The sequence below is a fragment of the Artibeus jamaicensis genome, unplaced genomic scaffold, assembly GCF_021234435.1.
Source record: "Artibeus jamaicensis isolate MK-2021 breed Jamaican fruit bat unplaced genomic scaffold, CSHL_Jam_final contig_335, whole genome shotgun sequence".
Classification (NCBI taxonomy): Eukaryota; Metazoa; Chordata; class Mammalia; order Chiroptera; family Phyllostomidae; genus Artibeus; species Artibeus jamaicensis.
The window spans coordinates 5,492,617-5,503,352 of NW_026521800.1; the positions used below are offsets into that span (position 1 = coordinate 5,492,617).

General features: G+C 36.4%; 1 pseudogene; it reads right to left on the reverse strand.

Annotated features, from left to right (window-relative positions):
• Positions 1 to 546: 546 nt before the first annotated feature.
• LOC119049744 (ferritin light chain-like) lies at positions 547 to 1,075 on the reverse strand (annotated as a pseudogene).
• Positions 1,076 to 10,736: the final 9,661 nt, after the last annotated feature.

Here is a 10,736-nt window from a genome sequence, read left to right on the forward strand (position 1 = left end):
ACCACACCATGTATTGTGTTGTGGTTACTGCTCTGTAGCCAAATAATCACTCTGGCTAGCAGAATTTACTCTACTTGAGATTTAAAACATTTTTATTGATAAGCATAACTCAAGTACTGAAAACTGCATAAAACAAATGTACAGCTTTCCAAATTATCAGAAGTTAAATGCTTTTGCAATAATCTCAAGTCATGAGAAAATGACACTGCAGGGACCTCAGAGCCTTTCATACACTGCCCCCCAATCACAACCTTCTCTCTCCCCATAAAAGCAACAACTTTCTGACTTCTGTTGTTCAATTTCTTATTTTCCTTTTAATTTTATCACCAGTATGTCTTTAAATACTGTTGTATTTTTCTCTTAACTTTTTCTTTGAAATATATATATATATTTTTACTTTTGCTGCAAAAAGCTTTATTGTTTTCATTTGTTCCCATGCATGGGAGAATATTCCAGGGTGTGGCTTCAGGGAGAGACTCAGTCAAGAGCCAAATACCAGGGAAATGCAGAGAGGCTCCTCAAATGCCTCTAGGCTCCAAAGGCTTCCTAGTCGTGCTTGAAGATGAGTCTTTTGAAGAAATACTTGCCCATTCTAGCCTGTAGGCCAGCCAGCCTGCTGGTTAGGTGGTAGTCACCCATCTTCTTGATGAATTTCACCTCCTCATCCAGGAAGTGGTTCTCCAGGAAGTCACAGAGATGAGGGGCTGGGTGGGTAGAATCCAGGGCATGCAGATCAAAAGGGCCTGGTTCAAGTCCTCCTCCGAGGCCAAGGCTGCTTCTATGACATCCTGAGTTTTACCCCACTCATATTTGAAGGACTCACTGTGTCCTGGAGAAGAATGCAGCCACTGTGCTGGTTTTGCAGCTTTAAGAAATGCTCAGACACCTCATGCTTCCCCTTGGCCGAATCTCAGAAGAAGTGGCCCATGCCCTGTGAAGCCATATCCTCATGGTCGAAACAGAAGCCCAGAGAGAGATAGGTGTAGGAGGCCCACAGATGAAGGTTGGCCAGGCAGTTGATGGCAGCATTCACCTCGGTGGAATAATTCTGATGAATTTGGGAGCTCATGGTCATTTGGCAGTGAAGAATTAAAGTAAAAACAAAACAAAAATGGTGTCCGCTTATAGGGAGCTGTTCCATGTGGTGTGGGAATGTAACTCAGCCCCCACTCAGAAAAGCCAGTGGGGAACGAGTGGCACACAGGAGCCATACCCAGGGAGAGGTTTTCCCTGTGGGGAATCAGGCCTGCATTGTACCTAGGTTGCTATGAGACTTGCTTTTACTAAAACTCCCTCACCCTGAATTCAGGCAGAAAGTGCTTACTGTAACTTCCTAAAGTCTGTGCTAAACCTCCCAAGTATGGAGTGTAACCAGTTCAACCATTTTTCCCCTTGATCTGTAACATCCTTCCCTTTAAAGTAATTAGCAACATTCTTCCCTTTGTTATTGGTAAAAGGTAATCACCTACTTCGAACCTGTGCATAGTAAATGAGGACCATCCTCTGTGTAATGTACCCAGAAAAGCAGTAAAAGCCTGTCCAGGCAGGAGCTGGAGCACGCTCTCTCTCTCTCTCTCTCTCTCTCTCTCTCTCTCTGAGAGAGAGTGGCCCTGCCATCCCTTTCTCTCCACAGGACTTCTGTAGTCTATGGGTATTTGTCTCTTGGCCACAACACACCAATCCTACCAGCCAGAATCTGCATCATCACCTGGTCTTGGAGGCTGAGAATGGCTGAGGTGGTTTTGAAGGTGGTGATTAGAAAAGAGTTTGAGGGGTAGTTGGAAAGAAGGGGCATCCTTAGGTCTGTTCTGTCCAAACCCTGCTGAAGCAAGAGACAGCTGCCAGGAACTCCAAGGGCACTTTTAAAGTAATTATTGATTAAGAGCATGATGCAAAAAATAAAATAAAGTAGAACAGAGAAGTCCCATGTAGACAGTATTTATCCCATTTCCTCCATTGGTAACATCTAACCTAAGTTCAACAGAATAGCAAACTAGAAAATTGGCATTGGTCTAATCTACAGAATTTGTTTTATAATACCAGTTTTATACACACTGCTTTGTTTGTGTGTATTTGTTCAATTGCTGCATACAATTTTATCACATGTGTAGATTTTTGTGAACATCATCACAATCAAAATAAAGAAATGTTCTGACCCTTAAATATTCCAAAAATTATCCCCATTGTACTCAGATAGACTCCTTTTCCCCCATATCATTAAGCCTTGAAAATCATTAATATATTCTCTTTAATTTGTAATGTTGAGAATAATGAATAAAGGGTATCTTACAGTATCTAACCTTTTAAGTTTGGATTTTTAAAATGCAGCCTACTTCCTTAAAAATCTATCCAAGTTGTTTTACACATCAATATTTTGCTTCTTGTGTATTCCTGAGTAGTATTAAACGGTATGGATGTACCAAAGATCTAAATCCACATTTCATCCGAATGTAATTTGGTGGTTAAGTTTGTGGTTATTGTAAACAGAGTTGCTATGAGCATTTGTATACATAATGTGAACATAAGGCTTTTATTCGAACATAATACATCTGCAGTTCTCTGTGATAAATATCAACAGTGTACTTGATGGGTGTACAAGTACGTATGTATAATGTACATATATAATTATATAAAACATGCATGTATATAGTTATATACATAGGACTTTAAATTTTACTTCTACCTTTTTAATGTAGTTACTAAAGAAATGATTATTTTTCTTATAGAATTTTTAAGTTTGGATTTTGCTAGCTACATTATGACAATATAGTTTAACCTGTTCCTCCTCTTCATTCTACATTTCCTATAAATTAGTTATTATATCCAGAGTTAATCCTACCCAGTTTGATTGGTTTTGGGGAAGGGCAAAGTCACTTTGTGGGAAGTGAGTATTGTGTTCTTCAACAAGAGCTGTGCAATGTCTGACTGTCTATTGCCAGTATTGACATCTATGTCTAGATCTTTAATTCATTAATGGTTGTGAAATGATAATATTCTACTAAATATCTAAGAAAGATTGAATATCAGACCCAATTTGTCACCCTTCTCTGTATCCACACATAATCCTTGCCATGGCATCTCAAAGGCCAATTATATTTCCTTTCTCTTGACCTTGACCTTGTTACTTGCTTTGGCCAACAGTATGTGAGTGGGATTGACTACGTGAGTCAGTATGCCAGTATGTGAGTAGTATGCCAGCTCCATGCCTAGGGTTTAGGAACTTCCTATGTTTCCTTTTACCCTCTTGTGCTTCTGCCATCACCACAAGAAGAGTTTCCCCTGAAGGCACACCTTGCCAGCTAGACCTGCAGCTGGAAGATGAGCATTGAGCTGAGCCCAACCTTGGCCAGCCAATACTTAGCTGAGCCACAGTTTCATGAGAATAAATGACTGTTATTTTAAGACTTAGGAGATTTGTGGAGGTGTTTTATTATGCTTTATGTTAGTGGTGATAGTTAACTGAAAACACTTTCTTTGCTGGGGGAATTTTACGGAAAGGAATTTTTTACCATCTTTCATTTGGTTTCCCAATGGATATACTTTATGAAGGAAATGCAGAATAAATTCTTGATTATATCTCTTCATTTACTCTTTTTCTAATAATAGGTATTTTAACATCTTCCAAAGTGACACATTAGTATTTTTGTCTGTTTTTTGTGTGTGCACATGTGTCCTCATGCATGTGTGTGATTTTAAACTCATATATTTAATATATGATGTGTTTCTAGCTACTGCTGTTATCATCCCAACTGGTGCTTAATTTGCTCAATATTTGGCCAGCAAGATCCTTTCCAAGTAGACTCCCACATCCTTTTCATAATCTCTAAAGACCTTCTTGTTAAATGGAATGATAAAATGCCCCAGGCTCCTCAACTTACACATTTTCTGCTCCATACTTGCAATCAATCATTTTTCCAAGAAACCTATGTGGAATGGGCACTAGGGATGAGATGCTGATTGCTACTGGATTGGCCGGTCATCCTTGCTAGTCCTTCTAAGTGAAGAAAACACCTTGAAAATCTGAATTTAAATTTGAATTTGAAAATGTGTGTGTAAATATACACACATGCATTTACTTTGTATTCTAAATTATAATTTTTCTTACTTTTAAGAGAAATGTTATGATTTCATATTCATACTTTTATTTAGAATTCAGGACTGTAGCATGTTTTATAACCCCTTCTATGTAACAACTGTAGCTCCTTGTTCCCTTACCATATTGATTCTTTTTTTTTAAGATTTTTATTTATTTATTTTTAGAGAGGGGAAGGGAAGAAAAAAGAGAGAGAGAGCAACATCAATGTGTGGTTGCCTCTCATGTGGCCCCCACTGCGCACCTGGCCCGTAACCCAAGCATGTGCCCTGACTGGGAACCCAACCTGCAACCCTTTGGTTCACAGCCCGTGCTCAATCCACTGAGCTATGCCAGCCAGGGCACCATATTGATTCTTAATATGCCAGAAATGGCAGAATTATATTATTACATAAACATTCTCAAAATAAGATGCCAGTGCTACCACTATAATATAATTATTAAAAACACTAAAATGACTTTGCATATAATACTCCCATTGTCCCTATATTTTTTATTATATTTATATACATATAGCTCTTAGTTATAACCTCTATCTTATAAATGTCAAGTTTATAGTTTCAATTCTATAAGTAAACATTTGCTTACGTTTATAGCTAGTATTTATGTTTGTATCTCTACATTCATTTTGGTAGTCTGAAACTTATTTTCTAATTGATTCCTAAGGAATAGCTTATGAAAACAATATTGTTTGATGTTTTGATGTCAATTTGTCTGTGGCCTGCATGTATCTGAACATCATATCTTTTATTCACATTTTCTATTATTGGTTATTTTATACTTAATATTATTTTGTCTTTTATTATAAACTGATGTTAGAAAGTATGTCAACAATCTGATTTTCTTTATCTTGTTAGTTACTGGATACTTAACTTATTTTCTTTTTCTTTAATGTACAACAATTTTATAAATACAATAATTTTTTACTAGACTACATGTCAGTTCCGGTCATTATCAATTTCCTTTTCCAGGAATGCATTATGCCTTTTCAATATTTTGTTTTTAATCTTTTTATTTTCAGAAAAATTTTCTAGATGTGTGATTTTTATAATTGTTATATTTTTTGGTTTTGGTTTCTTTTTCTAGGAACTTCCATGATCTGGAAGTGTGTGGAAATTTTGATTGCCCAGTTTCTATGTGCCACTTCTTCTTCAGCCTTTTTAGTCTTTGTTCTTTTTTATTTTAAATATTTTTCTTCTCTTAGCCTCCATACCTTAAGACATTATTTGTTGAGTTTGTTCACTTTGTGAGCTTTTTAGTTTAGTGTTCATTTCTGAAACAACATTTATTTTTCATGCTCTCTGGAGCTCTGTCACTTCATATCTGAGCTTTGAAAATTTTTTATTTGTAATATTATTTCATAATTTCTCTCACTTTCTTAAAGATTTTTAGTTTTTACTTCTTTTAAAAATATTTGGCAATAGTTTTCCTCTGTTTTATGGACACACACTTCAAAAAATTTTTCATTGTCTATGAGAAATTCATTCTCTTTTAGGACCCGCAAAATCCAATGCAATATTTTAGAAACAATTTTGATGGGTATTAAAAATTCTTTTGCTATCTAATATCTTTTTATTTAAGGTAATATTGTATGGGTTGATCTTAATAATTTATATTGCTTACTTTTAAATAAAATTAATTTTCCTTAACTTTTAGAAGAAAATCTTGTTTTAAGATACTTTTCTTAACATCTGGGAACATTCTAGGGTATTCTAGAATTCTCTTTTCTTTTGTCCTTGTGAAATGTTTAAAAATATAACACCCTACTTTTAATATCTCCTTAGTCTATTTTTTCTCCCCACCTATTCCTAAACACTTATGATTTCATTTAAGCATGTTTTTTTACTTTGTTTCCATTGTCATGACCTTTCATAGTTCAGTTTTGTTTCCAGCATTTTCCTTCATGTGGGATACATTTCCAAGAGGGGAATTTTGGCTGGTTAGCAGTGAGGGTTCCCAGAATCCATTCAGTCTGTGGGGCTCATGACAATTCAGACATATTCATGCTCCATGGAGTGTGTGCCTGTCCTGACATTAACAGCTATTCTCAGATTACTTCACTGAGACTTTTCATGAGCATCTATGGTTTCTTCTGAATTCTTAGGTCCTGAAGACATCTTACTATTTTCTTTAGTGTCTTTTCCATGAATACTGAAAACACAGATGTTATAGATATCTGTCATTTTTTCAGCACATACCTGTATTTTGGTGTTAATGAAAAATTGAAATCACAAAATAAAAGTGACTGAACCTGCAATTGATTAAACAGCAATGTCAGAAAAGCGTTAACAATGACTCACTGTAAAGACACATTGGACTTGAGACTCCCCCAAATCCATGAAGCTATTTAATGATGTATTTCGTTTTTATTTTAAAATCAATTTTTTCAGATGACATTGGGGCCAAATTTAGAATAGATATTTCTTAGATTATTACACATTATACAGTTAACAGTTTCACCAAATGATAGTTATCTCTTTTAATGTTTACTTTTTCAGGATGTGCTTATAATAATCCTCAAAGGCCATTGCTCTTTATGTCAGTATGCATTCTAACTAAATCTATTGAATCACTCATGATTATATTCTCGATGCAAATAATTGCCTTTTGTGTTAGAAACATATCTGAATGTTAGTTTTCCCCCCTTTTGCATGAAGGGCACTGTTTCTCAACTTAATAGCTGAGTAATACTGAGAGAAAAGTTATCTTATAATTGATTTTTACATTTATATTGCTTTACCTCAGTACGACATGTCATTTTGGTCTTGTTTGAAAGATTTTAGGAATATTGGAAATCCATGATAAAACCCACTGTATCATATTATTGTTTATGAGTACCTGGTAAGGATTATTAAATTGAATTTGAATTTGAATCTCTTTCAACTATATATGTATGAAATGATTTGCATTATTATCTTGAAACCATGAAATATATGAACATAGCTATTTCGGGCATCTAGGAATGAAATGAAGAAAGGACAGTTCCCTGTTGTGTCCAAATAGCGGATAGTGGTATTTTTTCTTTGTTTTCTGCTAAACCTAGGTATAAACTCAGGATCTTCCTTAACATCATGCTCTTGACACCATAAGTTAGAGTTAGCCCAGCAATCTCAATCTATTTGTCATTCCTGGGACAGAAAAAAATCATGCCTGTTCAGAGGCATATTCGTATGCTGGCTACATGGCTGGTGGGCCAGACACGCCCAGTGGAAGCTCTTTCAGCGACCGTCCTCTGCTCCCTGGCACCTGCAGGCTTGTTAAGCAGCCCAGCCTGATATCTTCACCCATTACTCTGAGAGAGCACTTGAATGACAGGCACCGAGCCAGTGTTTACCCTGTGGGGCTCATGACACACACAATGTCTGTCAACACTCCCTATCACTGGCCTGCTTATGCAGACTTTTTTTTTTTTTGCCTGATGTATTCATCACCAGACTGAAGACACCTAGTTAATCCATTTAGAACCTATCAGCTCTGTTCATCGGCTCATAAACCTATTACCTTGGAGGCTCAGTGCTGAGGGACACAGGTGCCAGACCAGTGCACAAAACCCAATTGAGTTATGTAGCAGGCAGTGAGGGGCTCCTAATCATGATTCTGACTGCATGGGGAATTGCCCGTGTTATGTGGTAGCAGCCACTTTATTAAATATCGATTTAAATCACAGCCTTTAATCAAATCTGATAGAGGACCTTTTTCACCTTCGTCCCTCTTCGGCTCCTCCTCTCCCCCTCCCTTTCCAATCAGCCTGTCTAGTGACATCGGAGCTGAAGAATGAATAGTTAGCAAGTACTTCACCAGAAAACCCTTTTCAACAGTAATGAGGCATTTGTGATAATCGAGTGATGAAATGTAAATGGGCAGTAATGAGCACAATTACGTCCACTTGGGAACCATCAACGTGGCTTCTTTCCTCACAGATAGATGAGCTCTTTCGCTGTCACTACGCCTTGCAGACTTCACAGGGAGCAGGAGGTCTAGCCCCGGCTGGGGCAGAGGCCTGGGGAAGGGGGGGGGGGGTGGCTGAGAAATAGCAGATATAACATGAGGCTCTCAGTGGTCAGCTGCAGAGCTTGAGCCACTTTGGCCTTTAACAACCCAGCCTTGACATTTACCCTCCAGTTTTCCACACCCTCCCCTCCCCTCCTTCCCTTGCATCCTCGGAGGATGCTAGGATTCCATTGGCAGCAATGCTTGAAAGCCGCCTCCCGCTAACGAGCTTGCAAGAACCTCGGCCTGTTTGTCACACTGGAAAACCTGAGCAGTGGGACTGAGGCCGAATGAATGTGAGCAGAGACTACAGCCAAGAATGGGATACTTGCCAGAAACTCCAGTGTGCGCTGTTGTGTCACCTCTGTAGTCAGAGAACTAGCAGGGAGAAAGACACTGGCACTTTGAGGAAACCGAACAGCTCAGCACATCTTCTGGCTCTGGCTCAGAGTTCATGCAACCTGGCACCGCTTGGCAGGAGGTTTGCACGACAAAACCAGAGCGCTCCACCAGGTGCAGACCAAATCTCAGAGTACAGAAAATGATTTGTGGTTTGCAAAATTTCACATTAAGTGGAGAAAAAATAGTCTGCCCTTGACATGGGAAATAGGTTATTGATATGTTTTAAGAACCCGTGTTACATAAAGTACTAGTTCACTAATGCGACTATATAATATACATGTAGTCACATTAAAATTATATATACATATGTATTTCTTTTAAAATAACTTTACAATATAAATGATTTAAGTGTAGATGTACAGATGGAAGGGATCACAATTAAAATATGAAAACTAATTTAATGAATTTTTATTAATTACAAGATTGGTAACATTATTTTGTATTAAAAATTTCCAAACCCACAGAAAGTTAATATTTTTAAGATTGTATTCCTGCTTTTGTAGTAAAGAATTGACATGTCTCTTTGATTTTTTTTCTTTGAACTTTACATCATTAATATCTATTCAACCAGACTTGGTAAATTTTAATAAAACATTAGACCAAATTCTTTCAATAAACCTATCTATTAAATACACATGACTATTGATCAATTGATCAATACGAGAAATATATATATATATGGTTTAATAATTTTCATTTTCCCAAAGACAATATGACAACTTTAGCCACTTTTCCCCCAATTTTTCAAATTCTTAAGGACTTTTTTCTGAAATATTCATTTTAAAGAGCGTGCAGTTTATGAAAATCTAAGGTTTATAGGTGATTTCATCTTCCTATTCTTGAATATATTTGGGAAGTTCAGCAAACTGGCTCACTCAGGAAGTCTGATGAATTGCCATTTGGTGAGCTGATCATTTGGTTCACCACTTATTTAGTAAATAACCTACAGTCAAGCTGACTTTTGTTAAATAGGCTTTCAAAATTTTGAATGCACCTAGGAAGCGAAGTCATTATTGAAAACTGCCAATCTGACCTAATTAAAAAATGTCATCTACTAATTGAGTGCAGAAAGGTGATTCTCAAATCATGACCCTGGGACACTCAAGAATCTCAACTTAGGACTAAGATGTATACCTGAAATTTACTGAGGCAGTGATTATGTAAGTAATAAAATTTAAAACATCAGTATGGAACAAAACAGTCTCTGTATGCCTTAAAATAATTCTCTCTTCCTTTCTGGTATAATAAAACCTGATTTGCCCAGTATAATTGTTTTCCTGAGCATCTGACATAAGCATAGATCTAATTCAATGAATACTTTATTTGTGGCAATTTTTCCAAATATAAAAGACGCAAAACATGCAAATGATAACATAAGGAGGATAGCTGACCTACTTAGGAGAGCAAGCTATTTTAAAACAATATTGAGCCATGTTTTTTAATTTAAAATTGCATGATAATAAAATACTTATAGATCTATTCATTGAAATAGATCCTCCATCTAGCAAGAAAGGGATGACTCCTTGGTAACACTTTTTAAGCTGGTTAAAAAGCCCATGATAGATGTTACTCCAGTTCGGACTACTGTCGCCCACAATTCTTTCCTACCTAGATGGATGGAAGGTATCAGTGTTAACTATGTCTTTCTTCATTTTTCAGGGTTTTTTCTTTCACACTGACTTTTAGAGTATTGTGTTTCACTAATGTATAGCAACTCTATTATAAGAAAAAATGGAAACAAACCAGGTAACTCATTTAATCTGGGCCTGGGAGGAAGAAATGTTTAATTAAAAAAGGTTGGAAGAATTAGATGGAAATTTAGAAATTATAACATTAAGTCACCCCATTATTTTGAGCTTGCTGTACTATATATGATTCTGAAGTATGCTTAATTTTTAAACAGACATATACCATTTTATTCTGTTTTATTCACTATTTTGTAAAAAGCTGTTAACAGTAAACCTAAAGGCCATACTTATGCTATAACTCTAAAAAAATATATGGAGAAGATCATTTGAGTCCTTTAGAAAAAACACTGGTCTATAGTATATGGCACATATCAACAATTTATTTCACTTTTAACCCATCACATAACCCATCCTGAAGTTATTCATGGATGTGGTTAGAAGAGGTTATTTTCCCCCTGACAAAAATGGGCCATTTTTTTCTGTTTAGTGAAATCTGGAACACTGATCATTATAGTGCTTTTGGCAGCTAATTTGAACATCAGTGAGTCAACTTGGAGAAGAGT